General features: G+C 39.0%; 1 protein-coding gene and 1 long non-coding RNA gene across 3 annotated transcripts in view; both read left to right on the top strand.

Annotated features, from left to right (window-relative positions):
- The window catches only part of btbd11b (BTB (POZ) domain containing 11b), an 89,989-nt gene that overhangs the window by 26,512 nt on the left and 47,434 nt on the right, over window positions 1-16,043 (top strand). The gene's annotated exons all lie outside the window — the stretch shown is intronic.
- On the top strand, window positions 28-3,200 carry LOC145551964 (uncharacterized). The gene is made up of 2 exons (XR_014087860.1): window positions 28-287; window positions 2,775-3,200. It is a non-coding gene; the product is annotated as an uncharacterized LOC145551964 (long non-coding RNA).

Below are 16,043 nucleotides of genomic sequence, written 5' to 3'. Positions count from 1 at the left end.
ATTTACCGTTGGCAAATTACGCTAAAGTAAAAATCTGAAGTTCACTTCGTGGCTCTTGGTTACCAGTAAACACACTCATCTCTTAGCAACAAAAATGGTTATTGTTCAAAAAACATAAAATTTGTTCTGCTCTTTTGAATTGGAGTGGAGCGGCAAAGTGAGAAGGATGGAAAAAAGAGAGCAAGGAAAAGCCAAAAACTGGACACATTTTGTTCGTCGTCTTGGAGATGAAGCGATTCAGACCCGCCAAAACTGCCAGCCCAGCCAGGGAGCCAGGATAGTTACAGGTAGCAACTCTAATGTTAATCACAATGTGTGAGTTAACTGATTATAAACTGTACCAGCCCCAAGGTTTATAGTTAAGGTTTACATTGGAGCCGCCTGGGAGAGCGGCGCGCGTGATCCGCACCGAGTTGCAAAAATCCAGAGATGCACGAGGCGCTGCGACACGCTGCGCATGCGGCATCAGCTCGTGCCGCTGCGTGTTCGCTTCAACGCGCACAATGAACCGAGCTCCGTGCTCATGATAAATTAAAACAAATTCAATAATTTCCATTGGCATGATTTATCACTTCTCTTTTTATTTCTCTTTCTTTCTACAAAAAACTGTATGATAAAAGCTTTCAGGTTGGTGCTTTGGTCTCAGCTAAACCTTTTTTTGAAGGACAATTTTATTGATAAAGATTTCAAAATTAATTTTATTTGTCGTTTTGTTTATTTATCTTGGATATTTGAAATGCCTTCCAGTTGCAGTGTTAAATGTTCATTATAATTTTAAGTTTACTGATCTTTCAGATTGTGTTCTTGCATTATAATTTTCCCATTAACATTTATTACTTAAAAATGGTCTAAAAACAACAATAATATTGTTTATCAAAAATCAAAATTTGTTATTGTGACAGGTCTACACACATATGATTTATAGTGTAGTTAGTTTATTGCCATGACTGGCATAGTTACTTTGAAAGAGTAATTTGATCACTCAATGAAAAATTCATCCATCAGCTAGAAAATGTGCATCTCTTTTCCCTCCATCGTTTACGTTTGTGTCGCTGGTGTTACATATGAAAATCTCCCCAAGGAAAAAGAAGAGAGCAACAATATGTGTTTTTTAAAAATAATCACAAATACTTAACTTGGATACGTAATTTTATCTGATTATTGGATTGTAAATAGTAACACGTTAGATTACGCGTTACAAGGGGTCAGATTAGAGTAACAGTTGATGACACCATTGTTTGACATTTTTGCTCAAGCTATTTACGGATCTTTCAAGTTTCCGATATGTGTCCCCCCCAATGATAAACTTGTTCCTACGCCCTTGCCCCCCCTACGATCTTCTGCCAATTGTACACAGTGAACTGCATCAATAGCCCTTGTGCTTTTTCACATTTTGAGCTTTTACAACCAAAACTTCAGTGGATTTTGGGATATTTTATGTGGCTGACCAATGCAAGTTGCAACATGTGTCCTCAGCCTGTAACAGGTTTCTTTCCCTTGTATTTCTCTCAATCTTAGCTCATTAAATTTGAATAGTTTCTCTGTCCATGGTAATGACAGAAAAACTATTGCACGTTTTGGGTGATGTTCAGCATTAGTTTTCCATCACACAACGCTTTAGGTCTTTACAGCTGGTCTTAACCATAATTCCCTTGGGTGCTTCTCAGATTAATGAATGTCTTGCCTGGTTGGTCAGTTTAGGTGGAAGGTCGTGTCGTTGTATGTCTGCCATTGTGCTGTACTCTCAAATCTATCTCTAACCTTCACAGTTTGCTGTTGGTAAAAAATTTAAATAATCAATCAAGTCTATTTGTATAACACATTTCAAAGTGCTTTACATCACAAAAACATAAATACACATCATAAACTCATCATACAGTCAACAATTGTGAAAACCAGTAATAGACGTCGCACTTAAATCAATACATTTCATTGAATTCTGTGTGACTGGAATTTTCCTTTGTAATGCCAAATGCAATATATTATAACACTTCAAACTAGACATTACAGTAAATATTGGGTCTCAGAAAATGCTTACAGAAAAAAAAAACATGTGAGTTGAAGATTACCTTTTGCTCTATTATTTCCAAGCATTGCTGGACATAAAAACTCAACATTTGTTTTTGTGAAGGTTAGAAAGCTGTGCCTCTGGACCTTCTTCATCTTCTGCATAGACTTTTATTGTTTTGGACACCAAAATGAGAGATAATTTGGCCTAAACAGATTAATAATTAATTATGTTTTTTATACGATATTCTCGTATAAAAAAAGCACTGTTCGTTCTCAGTGCTTCTTTCGACTAATGGAGAATCATATTTTTTTGTTGGTTGTTTTTCTTTTGCTTCTATTAGATTAATGTTTGTTTCTTGGATTCCCAGCCTAGCAGCCCTTCTGTTATTAAAGTTTTATCATTTGTTCAGCTCCTTTATTTGAGTCCCACCACATCAAACTGTGGTAAAAAGAAGAAAAACTCTAGTTGCCTATACCTTGTACAATATTACATATGGTACTTAAATCCCTCACTGTACTCATCCGAGGCTCAAAAGATGCCCTTTTGAGTTGCCTCCAATGCAAAGTAGAAAACTCCAAATGCTGGAAACAACAAAATCTTTGTTTTTTTTATTTTGTTTTCACATGTGAGGGTGAATCTACCACAGGTACATTTAATCAACAGAAGTAATTTCTGGGAAACACCCACACCACTATCCAGGACAACTGCGAATAAAGGTCACTATGAATGACTCACCCACTTTTATAATTTTCTGTTCTTTCAGTTCCATCAGTTTCTCGTTAGTAAATCAGAGCGCGCTCTGACTCATACAATGGAGAGGAGTCGAATGGACGAGGAGCTGCTAGTGAAACAGGTGTGTTTGTCAGCTGTCTACCTGGCACAATGCTGCGTCACCGTGCAGCTCGGATCCGTGCGGGCCCGCTCGCAGCTGGAAGTCTGCTTTGTAAAGCGCAGGATGAGACCGTAGAGAGGATGAGCTGCAGAGCTGAGTGAGAAGATGGTCCTCGCCCTGCGTTAATCTCCAAACATACTGAAAAGTGCAACCTGGAAAGAATGTTTGTGAGGCAAAACTGTTTACTGGAACTGACTCGTTTTGGAGGCACAACTTTGGTTCACTCATCTACTGCTTTAAACAAACAAATCGAATGCCCCACACTGTGTGCAGAAATAAAAAGCAAATGGTCCCACATGTGCAAAAGTGAAAGTAATATTTTTTTCTCATCATGTAATTAAATTATTAATGGTCCGTAGGCTTTGAGTCCTGTAATTGCAAAAACCTTTTTCTGTAATTATGAAACGTCTGCACACCTGCATAACTTTTATAAGGAATTAAATTACGCTTTCACCCAGCTGCACACTTACACCCCAAGCATGAAGTTTTTGCGCTGCAGCATGTGCTGCTTGCTTTGTGAAATCGGTCATGAAGACAAAGTTGTCGGGGTAGAGGAAGGAAGAGGAGGAGGCGGAGGACAGGATGCAAAAACAAAGTGAAAAACATTGGAACTGAGAGCCTGAAAACAATAGACTTCACGTTTTGTTGGGATCCAGTGTGTGCGTGTGTGTGAGAGCGAGAGAGCGTGTATGCGCTCATGCATGCGTGTCTCAGGTGCGAGGGTGAGCTGTGATCTAAAGTGAACTATTAGGGTCGACTCTGTTGTAGGGAAAGCTGTGCCATCCACTTTCATCTTCCTGTTGCTCGACTGTGGCTTGATGTTGTGTAAGTGGCGCCTAAAAGTAGCGCTGCCAGAGCAACTGTGATGTGCAATACTTGGAAATTCGAATGATTACAACTAAGAGAAAGCCACAAAGACACAATGATACACCAAGCCAATGACATGTGTGTATGTGAAATGGCAAGTGCCTTTTGCAAGAGGTGCAGTCCAGAGACATTATCTAAAAAGAGATGCTGTTTTCTGGATATCATAGTATTTTTAGTCTGAGTTGTATACATACCCACTGGTTCCCACATTGTGCTACTGTGACATCTGTATAAACCACATGTTTGCTACATACAAACGCTGCATTTCAAACCCAAACTGGATTCCTGTCGAAACCCGTTCAAAATTTCTACAAGACATCCTGGTGACTTTTGCTCACTGTATTCACTGTCAGATGCTCCTGCAACTGCCTGTGACATTATTGCTTCACCGGTCATGAAGCCTTATGTAGACGTGTTTCCTCATTACAGATCTAATTGCTTACACTGGTTTTGCAAATCAGAAAAAAAAAATAAAAAATTGTGGGTACTTAACTTGATTATGACATTTCAAGCTGATTGTCTATTCTGAAATAAACGTTTTAATTGTTTGCTCCAAAACAGCAATGTTCGTTATTCTGCTTCGTGCGGAAACTTTGTCCATAGTGTAGCTCTAAAAGTCTTCCATAGGCATTGATTTCAGAGTGTGTTTCAGCTTTATTGAATAAAATGAGGTCAGATTCAAGGTGATAAAAAGTTGACGGCTTCGCTATTTCTCCTCTCAGAAGGATCTTGGTTAGTGGTGGGAAAGAGTGATGCAGAATATTTACCCCTGTAGTCATGGAGCCCCACTGTTTTACGGTTAAGGGTTGCTGGAGTGGCGATGGTTGAAGCCCAGACTGCGGAAGCATGCAGATTTAAAAAAAAAAAAAGAATAGAAAAGTTTTGTCTTTATTATTAATAGCACAACACATGAAATGTTTAGATTCAAACTGCAAAAAAAAAACTGAGGAAGAAGAGACAATACAAAGCTGACTGACACCAAAAAATACAGATATAAAGGCATTGTCACACTTTGGGCCATATTGTACCAACTCAGCACTGTTTGATCTCCTCAGCCTACCTGAGTATTGTTAAACATGTCCATTCCTTTAAAATAAGAGTGTATTTATGATGGCTGCTACCTTTAGGGACAATGCATAATGTCACAAATCTGAAATTACCTTTAACTGTTTCCTTGAGTACAACAATGAGCCCAATGTACTTCGATGTCCTCCGCAGTCACCAGAACTCGATCCAGCAGCAGAGCTCCTTCGGGATGTGTTGGGATGAGAGATTCAAATTATAGATATGCACCCGATAAATGTGCAGCAAATGCAAGGTGCTTTCATGTGAGGATGGTTCAAAACCTGATTTCTTGTTGAAATGCCACAAGCGGTTTTGAGTTTCGAATGTTAAAAAAAAAAGAGAAAACAAAATCGGCACCGGCAACATGTGCCTAATAACGTGGCAAAAACAAACGAGCGAGCAAAACATGAAAATGTCTCCACATTATAGAGCCACATAGATCTTCAGATAGATCAACACACACAGGCAAGAGAAAGGAATCGGCGTGACAGCAGCTGCCTTTTTAATTTGTAAACAAAGCCAGGGAGCAATAAGCTGTGTAATTTGAACACATTTATCCTCTTTGTGATGCAGACTCGAGCGAATAAATCATGTCCGAGTTACAACAGAAGGGAATGCATCTTGGAGGAAAGAAAAAGGAGAACAGAGTCTGATCAGTCAAGGACAGATAATATCTCCTAATGATAATGACACATTTCTGGGATTTGCCTTTAAACTCTTCATCTTAACGGCCAAATAGTTCGACTTCTGTAGAGGAATGTGCTCAGCTTAATAATACCAGATAAAGTTAATCACTTTAAAAGTTAAGAGCTGATAAATATCCTTCTCGCTGTGTCATCATTTCAGACTTATTAGACAAGAAGTTTGTTGTTCATTCCCGTCTCCCCTGTTGTAACGCAGCTCTTCCTGTCCCTGCTGACTCACAGTTGTTTTGATTAAGATGACAGTCGCCTCATATTGACTCGGATTTCACACCTCAGTTTCATTAGTTTACAAGTGACAGCAGGAGGCTCCTGTAAGCGCAGACTTTAAATATAAAGCAAAGCTTAGATGTCTGTCACGCTCCATCAGATTCTTATTTTGTGATTTTAGGAGCTTGAAGCTCCTCTGCACTCACTGGGTAAAAATGGTTTCAGATCTCACAGTTAGGCTGAAGTAAAACACAGTCATCTAATAAAGAGTCACTCTCCTACTGGCAGATCCCCAGAGGAGCTGAAGCATCATTAAGGAACGATTAACGTATGCTGAAGTGCACTTTGAAAACCCAAGTCACTTTATTTTGTTCTGCTTATGGAACATAATGTGACTGCAGTGGGTCTTTGTTGAGCGTAGCGAAAGTTAGATCTCTTTCTGTTAAATATTCTACAGACGGACACAATTTGACCACCAGGAAGTGATTATATGTATGAGACAAGCCTAAAATAAGAAAAGCACTCAGGTCAGGTCTGTTAGAGGAGTAGGGAAATATTTCCATAGATTTTTGTTTTTCAAAATTTCTCAGTGTGAGATGATGCTACAGCAATTTAGAATAATTTTTGTTCTTTACCAGGTTGCTTTTTCTAAGAACTGCATATTTTTCCTTAAATCTTAGCTCTTTCTGAGACCCAGATTTGGATTTATTTTTGCCAAAAAGCAATATTAGCTGCATGATATTGCAGCTAATATTGCTGCAATATCAGCAATATTAGTCCAACATCATAGCAGAGTTGGACTTTGTTTTGGCTCTAGTGGCCTTTATTTGATAGTTAATTGACAGGAAAGTGGGTAATGAGAAAAGGGGAAGACATTCGGCAAAGGTTACCAGGCTGGGAATCGAACCTGCGACGGCCACTTCGAGGACTAAAGCCTCCATATGTGGGTGGTGCTTAACTCCTGCACCACCACAGCACACCAAGAGTTGGACTTTGTTGAACAAAGGAAGATCTTAATCTTTCTATATCTTGTATATTTGCTGGATTTGCAAATCGCTTTACAAGCTTTTCTAAACTGAATATGTTCTAAATTTTTAGCCATCATCTGTTTCAGCCCTGTAAGGATCCTTATCAGCTCATCTCTGGGGGTTCAAACCGCAGCAGCGATATTATCGCTGCAGATGCAGTTCAGGATGAGCGGAGCTTAAGAGCGCCCTCGTTTCTTACACAAGTGTGTCACATCACATTATGTGATCAGTGTTTATAAACTGAACAGCTCTTAATTAGCCATCTATGTCCTTGCAAGCTGCTCCTTCACACTCACCGATGTAGCTGCAGGGGACAGAGTTTATTCCCAATCATTAATTGCTCATCTGTCTCTAAGCCAGTGTGGATTTCACTCGATCGCGTGGGCTTTGGAAATAAAAATCACCCCATGACATCACCACGCAGCACCCCTTCAGACTTATTCAGATGAGACAGCAGAGTGAGCAAACAGGGACCCATGCGCTTGAGGTTGTGGTCGTATTGGTTTTGGGGTTTTAGGCCTACAGTGTAATGAAGGAAAAAGGGCAGAGAGCCAGATTGAAGAAAAATAAAATAAAAAATTCCACGAGAGCGGCATTCCAACAACAAGAAATCCACTTTGTAGGCTGACAGCAGAGTTTGACAGGGAGCTTTAAGAGATTTTTATCCCTCGGCCTTTGTCAATGACAAAAATATGCATTGGGACTCATCCTAGAGCAAATTTAAGGTATAGCTTCATACGTTAGCTGTAGCTGGTGCAGTGTAATCTTTGTGTAAAATTATAAAGAATTTCCATGAATGTAATGATTATTTCTACCTGTGCTGATTTTTCACATTTTCAGAAAATACGGTCAAGCATACTACATTAAACTTAACATTTATATCATGTAACCCATTGATAAGTACATGATCCCCCTACAAGAAAGACAGAATTTTGTCACAGATTGCAGTAATCAATATCTGTTTCTCCACACACTCTTTGCCTTTCTGTCCTTTATCTACATATCTAATGCTTATTTATGTAAATGACATGCGTACATGCTATTTGTTTTAGATTTTCCTTGATGTTCTCCTCCCCACAATAAAGTAAAACCATCATCAAATTTAGACACTGTTCGTTTTCTGTAAGTGAGCAAAACAAATTCAGCACATAATCAACTAAGTATTTCTCCCACTGTGATTGGATTGCATTTTTCTGTGCCAACATCTTTGGTTTTTTTTGACAACTTTGAGGTTCAGAGGCTTAACAGTTTGCAAGCACATAATTTTCTCACAAGGTGTTGATTGACCCTGGTGAAAATATAACTAAAAAGCAGAAAGCTGCGCCTCGCCGAAGTGTCCAGCTGTTTTCCTCGAAATAATTTCAGTTGGTCACAGCCTATAATTGCACCGTCGTTCCTGTTTATTGTTTTAATTTGTGTGTGCAGATTCATCATGTCACTTTTTAAATTCAGACACATAATTTTACCTTCTTTTATGTTTGGGATGGAGTCACAATCTATTATCGTCATGTTTAAAGTTGAAGGTCTATGGATGCTTGCATTTAACAAGCGTCCATAAAATAAAGTTCTAATTTACTCCATTTTTTTCCCCTTTTGATGATAGTGTGAAAATGCCAACAAGAGATGACTTCCACTTTCAGTTTTTTCATTTATTTTTGTATTTCTCAGTTGCACTTTTCTCTTTTTGCTAAAGAAGCAGCAGATTCATAGTTTACCAAGTTTAGCAGCGTGTTGCAAACAGTTCAGCATTTCTGCTGTTGCACAATCACTAATTTAGGTCAAAAAGCAGTGTAAAAATTCTCTTGAAAACTGTATAATTATTTTGATTAGAAAATGAGACCATGCTATTGAATACTAGGAAAGTGCCCACCCCCATTTCTTTGTCCAAACCTATACCTGCTGTGTTTTCTTTTTTTAATGACCGATCTTCTACCACAGTCATTTTCACCACAGAAACCAAAACCAAATTATATTATCAAGACCAATTTCCTCCAGAAAATGGTCTTGGTTGGCTGGAAGTATTAAATGCTAAAATAGGAATCATTAACAGATGCTTTGGTTTGGACGCAGACATACTGCAACTGCATGTGTGAGACGCTCGTTTTGGACAGGTTACACCAGCTATAATTGCAAAAGATCTGTGGATTACAGCAAGCGTCCTTGGACAGAATGTGACAGCTGGGAACATTCATGAATTTTGGCCACAGACCAACAGGTTGTAATCTCAACCAGAGCTCCCTCTTCTTGAGTAAACAATAAAATGCATTTAAAGTTGTTTTTACAGATACGCTTCCCCAAAAGATTTAAAGTTATTCTGGACAAGTCATGAAGCAGAATCATAGTTTTACTGATATTTTCATGACAGAAACTCCTTTCCTCTCGTTACTAAGTTTACACAAGGTTTGGAGCGACTTTAGTGAATTTTTAACCTGCAACTGTGTGGAAACAAAATGATATTCGTGCCTCAAAGGTCTAATTTTACTGATTTTAGTCATTTTGGTCTCCGAAGGGTCAGCAGTCTGTGTTGCCAGATCACTGAAGTTGAAGCAGTAACAAGTCTCGTAGTAAAAGAAACTTTGTAGCATGTGAAAAGGGTTTTGGTTGGCTGGAAGGTTTGTAGAATCAAAACACACTTTTAGATGCAGACACAAGACCAATGTCAGTCGTTGTTGCTATTAAACAGAAACTACGCACTTTACTTTTTTTTATTACGCTGCTTTAGGGAATAGATTCCTGAACGAACATTAAGATATGAGTGAGTACTGCATTTGCGTAAGGAGGAGGCAGCTCTGTGGAGATCAAACGATCTTGCAGCCAAGAGGCTGGGCAGAGAACTGCAAACTGAATTACCTACCTGTTGTGTTGTGGTGGTGTCAGGTTGCCCCGAAGGGGGAAAGGAGATTAATATGTCATGCTGTGTCTCTGATCTCTCACCCTATGTGCACTCGTAAACAGTCTGTGCCGTGTCACCTTTGCTCACAAGCTTGGTTTTACTCAGCTTTTGATCTCGCCTAACTTATATGGCCGGTAAAATGAAGGCTTTTCAAAAAAAAAAAAAAAATTTAAATTACCAGAAAATATTTTTCAACTTCTTGCTTTCATGAGGAAGTGAATCCGTTTTTTTCCCTGAATCACTTGGAGGAAAAATAAAGAAAACAAAACTTCCCTGTTCCTGCCAACCATCCAGATTTATAACAAGTTTTCTACTCCACTCAGATCTCTAGCTTATTTAAGTTGATCAGAGCGTTTGATCAACTTGCATTGCATCGTCGAAGGATCATATTGTTCAAGCGCTCAGGGATCCACACAAAGATTCAGACATAGGATGTTTATATCACTAAGTGGCTGGATCAACAAAAATATGGATACAACAGGGCAGTCCAACATCATAACACAGCAACATACAGACTTTGATGTATGACTGACACAATCAATTGCAGTGGTGAAGTTTTGACTTATTGCAGTTTTTTGTTGATAAAGTGACTCATATTGGGTAGTTGTTTTTAGTTTTTGGGTTAACTCCCCGAGGCAGCTCTTATTTGATCCAAGTGTCATGGAAAGTATGACATAAAGGACAGAAATAAGGTAAAAGATATTGGGCCATTTGAGGTGTAGTGCTTGTGTGTCGGTGGAAACCAGTTTATAGTATCTTTACATTTTATTAAATGATTTGTTTCCGACTTCTTTATCATGTTATGTTTAAAAGTAATTCAGAGGATTTCAGTTCATATCCATAGTTTGATTTGTTGTTCCATTTTTATCCAAAATGTGCAGTCATACAAATAAGAACCACGGTTGATTCAAAACCTAAATTATATCAGTGACTAGAATGAAAACAACAAAATATTGCAAAAATTAAAACATTACAAAGAGGAACATTTTCATAAAAATGTGACAGCGATTTAACTTTTCACATGGGGCATTTCCATAGCTCATTTTTGTCTAGAGAAAAACATCAATAAAGAACCCTGCAAACATTTTCATCAAACTCTGAAAGCAGTTTTTTTTTCCTATTTTGCTGAAAGACAACCTGGAATTTTAACACATTATTAATGGTTTCACATCAAGCCAACAACACGAGGAAACTACTACTTTGAAAATTTCTGGTTACGAAACTGAGCAAAATGCTGTAAACATTCAGCATGTCTGGGAATTCACCCACTCTGACATTATGAAAATGAATCCCGCCACGCACATATGGTGCCTCCCTATCAGCTTAATTGGGTGCAAAGCAGGAAAGGGTCTCAAACAATTTGTGTCACAAAAGTTACATTAAAACGATTCTGGTGCCAAATATTTTCTTCTGATACCTGAAACTGTGCAAAATAGAATAGTTACTGTATCGGGATACAATAAAAAAAGAAAACCTACTTGTGAAAAAAGAGAAATGTTTGCTTCTGGTATGGGAAACATCCATCCATCCATCTGTTTGTCCATCCATCTGTTTGTCCGTCCATCCATCATTTTGCATACTTATCACTGCTGGTCCCTTCAGCAGTGATAAGTCAGTCATCGGGTGAGAGGCGGGAAAAACCCCTGGATAAGTTGCCAGTCCATCACAGGCCAACACAGAGGAAGACAGGAGAAACAACCATGCACACACACACACACGCGCACACACACACACACACACACACACACACACACACACACACACACACACACACGCACACACACACACACACACACACACACACACACACACACATAGACACACACACACACACACACACACACACACACACACACACACACACACACACACGCACACACACACACACACACACACACACACACGCACACACATAGACACACACACACACACACACACACACACACACACACACATACACACACACGCACACACACACACACACACACACACACACACACACACACACACACACACACACACACACACACACACACACACACACACACACACACACACACACATAGACACACACACAAAGAGAAGTTAGAGAGACTAATTAATGTTTTTGGACTGTGGGAGGAAGCCGAGGTACAAAAGCAAACTATTAGATGCAAATTATGCAAACTGCTGATTATTTTTTAATGATAAGTTAGAAGAAAAGGTGAAAGCTCCCACCTGCTGCCTCGTCCTGCCCTCCCTGAAAGGCCTGCAGGCGTTTGGGCGTTTCGTGTTTGAGAAAGGGCAGGAGGTCTTCCTGCACCTGGACACCCTGCAGGTCAGAAACTGGACACACCTAAAAAAAAAAAAACAAGCTGAACTCTCTCAACCTACCCGGTGTGTTTCTTTTATCGCTTCTTTTGTTTTTCTTAGCAGTCTAACATTGAAAATGCAGCCTTGCAGGTGCCATGGCTAGTGTCAGATTTCATGCTCCCTGCAGGCGACTGGATAAATCACTTGAATAATTTCACAGATGAAAAGTGTACAGCCAGAAAAAAAGGTCACCCTAGTTCAGCGGTAGACATTGAATGTGTATTAGCGTGATTCTGTTTTCTCTGGCGTAACTGAAGCACTCGGAGCTCGATTTGTGTAATAGATGGAACCATTTTAAAGGTGTGCGAACACACACACACACAAAAAAATTTTGCAATCAAATTTCCTCTTATATAGCACAACTTTTCCTTCGTTTTGGTTGGAATTATTATTATTGTTTTCTTTTAATGTGGTGGGAGTGGAATATGAAAGAAAGCCTGCACTTCACATGCTGTAGTCATTAGCTTGAACGGAGAGAAGTTTTATAGCTTCCCACTCCATTACCAGTCCAACCATGTGCTCCGCTGCTCTTGCTCCCTCTGCGCCGCTGGTTGATTTGTCTATGGACATTTCTGGTCAATCAGTGCAATGTTCTGGATGGGTGAAACGGTAGTCTGTCAGCCCGCTGATTGAGGCTGGGCAACTTCTTTGGGGAGGGAGGAGCTCTTCATCCTGGAGTCTTTAAGTGGATGACTGCAGGCCAGTGGCTTCAAGAGCCTCCAGCTACTGATGTCATTGCGGGTTTTCTGGTATCAACACCCCCTAGGAAATAGCTGAGCTGTAGTGGTTTATTTCTGCAGGGCAACTGTGAGTCGCGATGGACCCCTTCATTTTTAAGAGACTTTCTTTGTGCTCGTGGCCCATTTTAGCCTAGCTAAACATAGCTTAAAGAGCTGTAAATGAGAGACAAATGCTGTATGAGTTGTGATATGGGTTTAAAACTCTGATTACAGAGGTTGACAGTAAAGGCCTATTTCTGTGCTGTAAAAGTTGCTGATCCGCAGCTGACGAGGACCGATTGTGTTTCACATGCTGCTGGAGGCGTTCAGTCCTGCTCCCACAGCGCCGAGGCAAAGCACATTATCACATTTTACACTCAAAAAGCTTCGGAAGTGAGCTTCAACCTTCAGACTATAAGTTTGTTTCTTCCGTGTCTGAACTCGAGCATCACAAGGTCATCACAGGAAACACACAAAGTCCTTTGCCGATGATTGATAGTCACTTCCTGGCAGCATTTCCATAATATTTGATGGAAGGGGAAGTGTCCGTATGTCTCCTAATCCTCCCAAGTCCACTGGCTGTCTGTCACCGCCTCAACGTTGTGAATGGTGACCTTTTTTTTTTGACTCATTTGTTCTTCACATTAAAATGCATTATAACTTGTGTGCTTTTTTTAACAGCCTTCTATACGGAAGATTTTCAGAGAAACTTGAGTATTTGCTAATATGAAACAACAACCTTTTCACACTTTCATCAATTAATTCGTATCATTTGAATTTACAATGTAGCCTTTGTGTATCTTTTGTAAAGTAAAGCAAGTAGAAGTGTTTACTAAAGAGAGAAGAAAGAGTGTGTTTATAATTTTATAGTTATCTTCATACTTCTGTTTTTATTTATTCACACAGTTAAAGTTGGAGTATGATTGGAATACCCTCAAGGTAAAACCTTCTTGTTTTACCTTGTGCACGCAACAGTTAAGAACAAAAAAAAAAGAAAGTTGCAGGCGAGTGCAAACATTATGCATACAACACTAAAATGCATAAGGCATAATTCATGCCTGTACCTGCCCACAAAGGGTCTGGTATGACTTTCTTTGGTCGTCTTTATGCTGCCTAGATTTCTCTCACACCGTTTACTGAGAACACTGAAAGCAACAATTACACCACCCACTTAAAGGTGGCGCCAAACACAAAACAAGTCAATGAAAGAGTAGATCAGATCATTAGCAGAGGAAGAAAACAAAAGCAAAACTTATTTTCTTTAGCTCACTACCACGCAATCTGATGCTGTACTAGAAAATGCAGATCTCTAAATGGAGTGTCAGACTCATGTTCACAGACATGGAGATACCTGTTTATCTCCATGGCACAATGTGTAAATACAGCTGTTTAGAGCTTTATTTTGATTGAACTTAATAAATTCTTAATGTTGTATTGCATCACTTTGTGATACTTTAAATAAAATGTATTATTATTACTATAATACTTCCAACCCCAGGCCATGGCATTGCTGCCCTCTGACAGCTACACACCTATGCTACAGTTAGCTTCTGTTAGCACAAACATGCAACACGCCCACTTAATGCAGGTGTTGTTTTTTTTTATTTTATTAATTTATTCTTCTTTATGTGGGATCTTTCAAGATCCACATAAGCAATCTAAGACTCTTATTGCTACTGAAAAGGACATTTTAAAATTACTTTTGTTTTCTTTTTCAATAAAAGGAAAGAAAACCTGTATTGGATTTTTTTTTTATCACAAGCTGCATTTTTATAGTGCCAAAATAGAATTAAGTATTTCTTTTATCTTTCCAGTGTTTAGACTTTCATTTTGTACATTATAGCTAGATTTTGGCATCCATTTTTTTCTTTTCTCCCACATTTTGCGTGATGCCATCACACATTTTGTTGTGATGGCATCTGTTGCTTGGTCACATTAACCATCATTCAGGAGACTCCTGTGTTTGACAAGGAGTCAAATCAACATAGCAACACAACTCTTGCCTGAGTTTTTTTCTCTTTTGTTCGTGAGTTCAAAGCCTTCCTTCCTTGCATGTCAAGGTAAAGATAATTCCTCTCATAATAGCGTGTCTTTCCTCTGTTCTAACCAAGAGTAAATAATCACCAACACCATCCTGTTGGGCAAGCTATGAATGGCTCACATGTATTGGCAAGTAAAATATCCCTGCAGGAGAGGAGAAGCACCGGTGTCACACAATCTGCTACACTGACTTGAGTCCAGGCACTCTTTCCATTCACAAGCTAACGATAAGGTCCAAAGAATCTTTGCTGCATTCAGTAAACGGTTCTTATGTAATTACTGAATTGTGTTTTAGTCACATTGCTCAAAGTATATAGGCCATTAAAGTAGTACTTTAAAAATCGAACACTTTGTTCTCTCATTAGGGCGCTAACACAAAGCTGCTCCACAGTCTCTCTTCATCTAAATTAACTTTATTGATCATCCGAGGTGGACAGGGATCAGAGAATTATCAGTCAGGCCCGCTCACACGTCAACTGATGTTATTTTGTCATTTTGGTCAGAGCTGGAGGATTTACTGAAACATTTATGCAACATTTATTCATAATTTATTTGCCTTGCAAAGGAAAGTTCTTTTTTTCTCTCTTTTTGTCTTTGTGTGTAGATGGCTTTTATCCTCATTTTGCTAACGATCGATTCTTAATTAAACACAGAGCAGCGAAAATGTTTCAGGATCTGGGGTTTTGTTTACATCAATATGAGATAGGTAAAAAACCATTGCCGGCTATCAGAACTTGCCACTGACTTGCTTAAGTTAGTGTTGTGATGTGCAAAAAAAGGGGGATATTACACTTTTCTGCAACTGTCTGTACCTTTTTCACTTGGATGATGCATATTATATGCAACAATCCTAAAGTCTGAGAGAGTGCTGAAAGCACAGCTTTTGATGTGTATCCAAGCTTTAATAAGTTGTGTTGAGGAAAGATTGCGAGAACCAGTGTGAAATTTGATTGAGGTATAAATTCCAACATTTATGATGCATCTGAAAGTCATTTGTGTTGGTCACTGCTTCATGTTTAAGTTTATTTTCAAGTAAGACTTTGGTTTATAGTAATGTAAAAATATGCAAATTTGTCTCTGCATCCGCCTCTAACAGATGCCCAAATTCAGCTGGGCTTTGAAACGGTTTTGCGCTGTCAAATAAAACAAAAACACATCGTTCTGTAAGATCACAGCATAAATGCTGATGCAAATTCTAGAATAGAAGATGCGGATTTGCTAGGAGCGGATTATAATTAACCTTTCTCATGAATAATGTTTTTTTT

This window comes from Poecilia reticulata, chromosome 6 (assembly GCF_904066995.2).
Source record: "Poecilia reticulata chromosome 6, P_reticulata-male-v2, whole genome shotgun sequence".
Taxonomy (NCBI): Eukaryota; Metazoa; Chordata; class Actinopteri; order Cyprinodontiformes; family Poeciliidae; genus Poecilia; species Poecilia reticulata.
The sequence above is the reverse complement of the archived record's forward strand: the minus strand, read 5'-3'. Positions and strand labels throughout refer to the sequence as shown.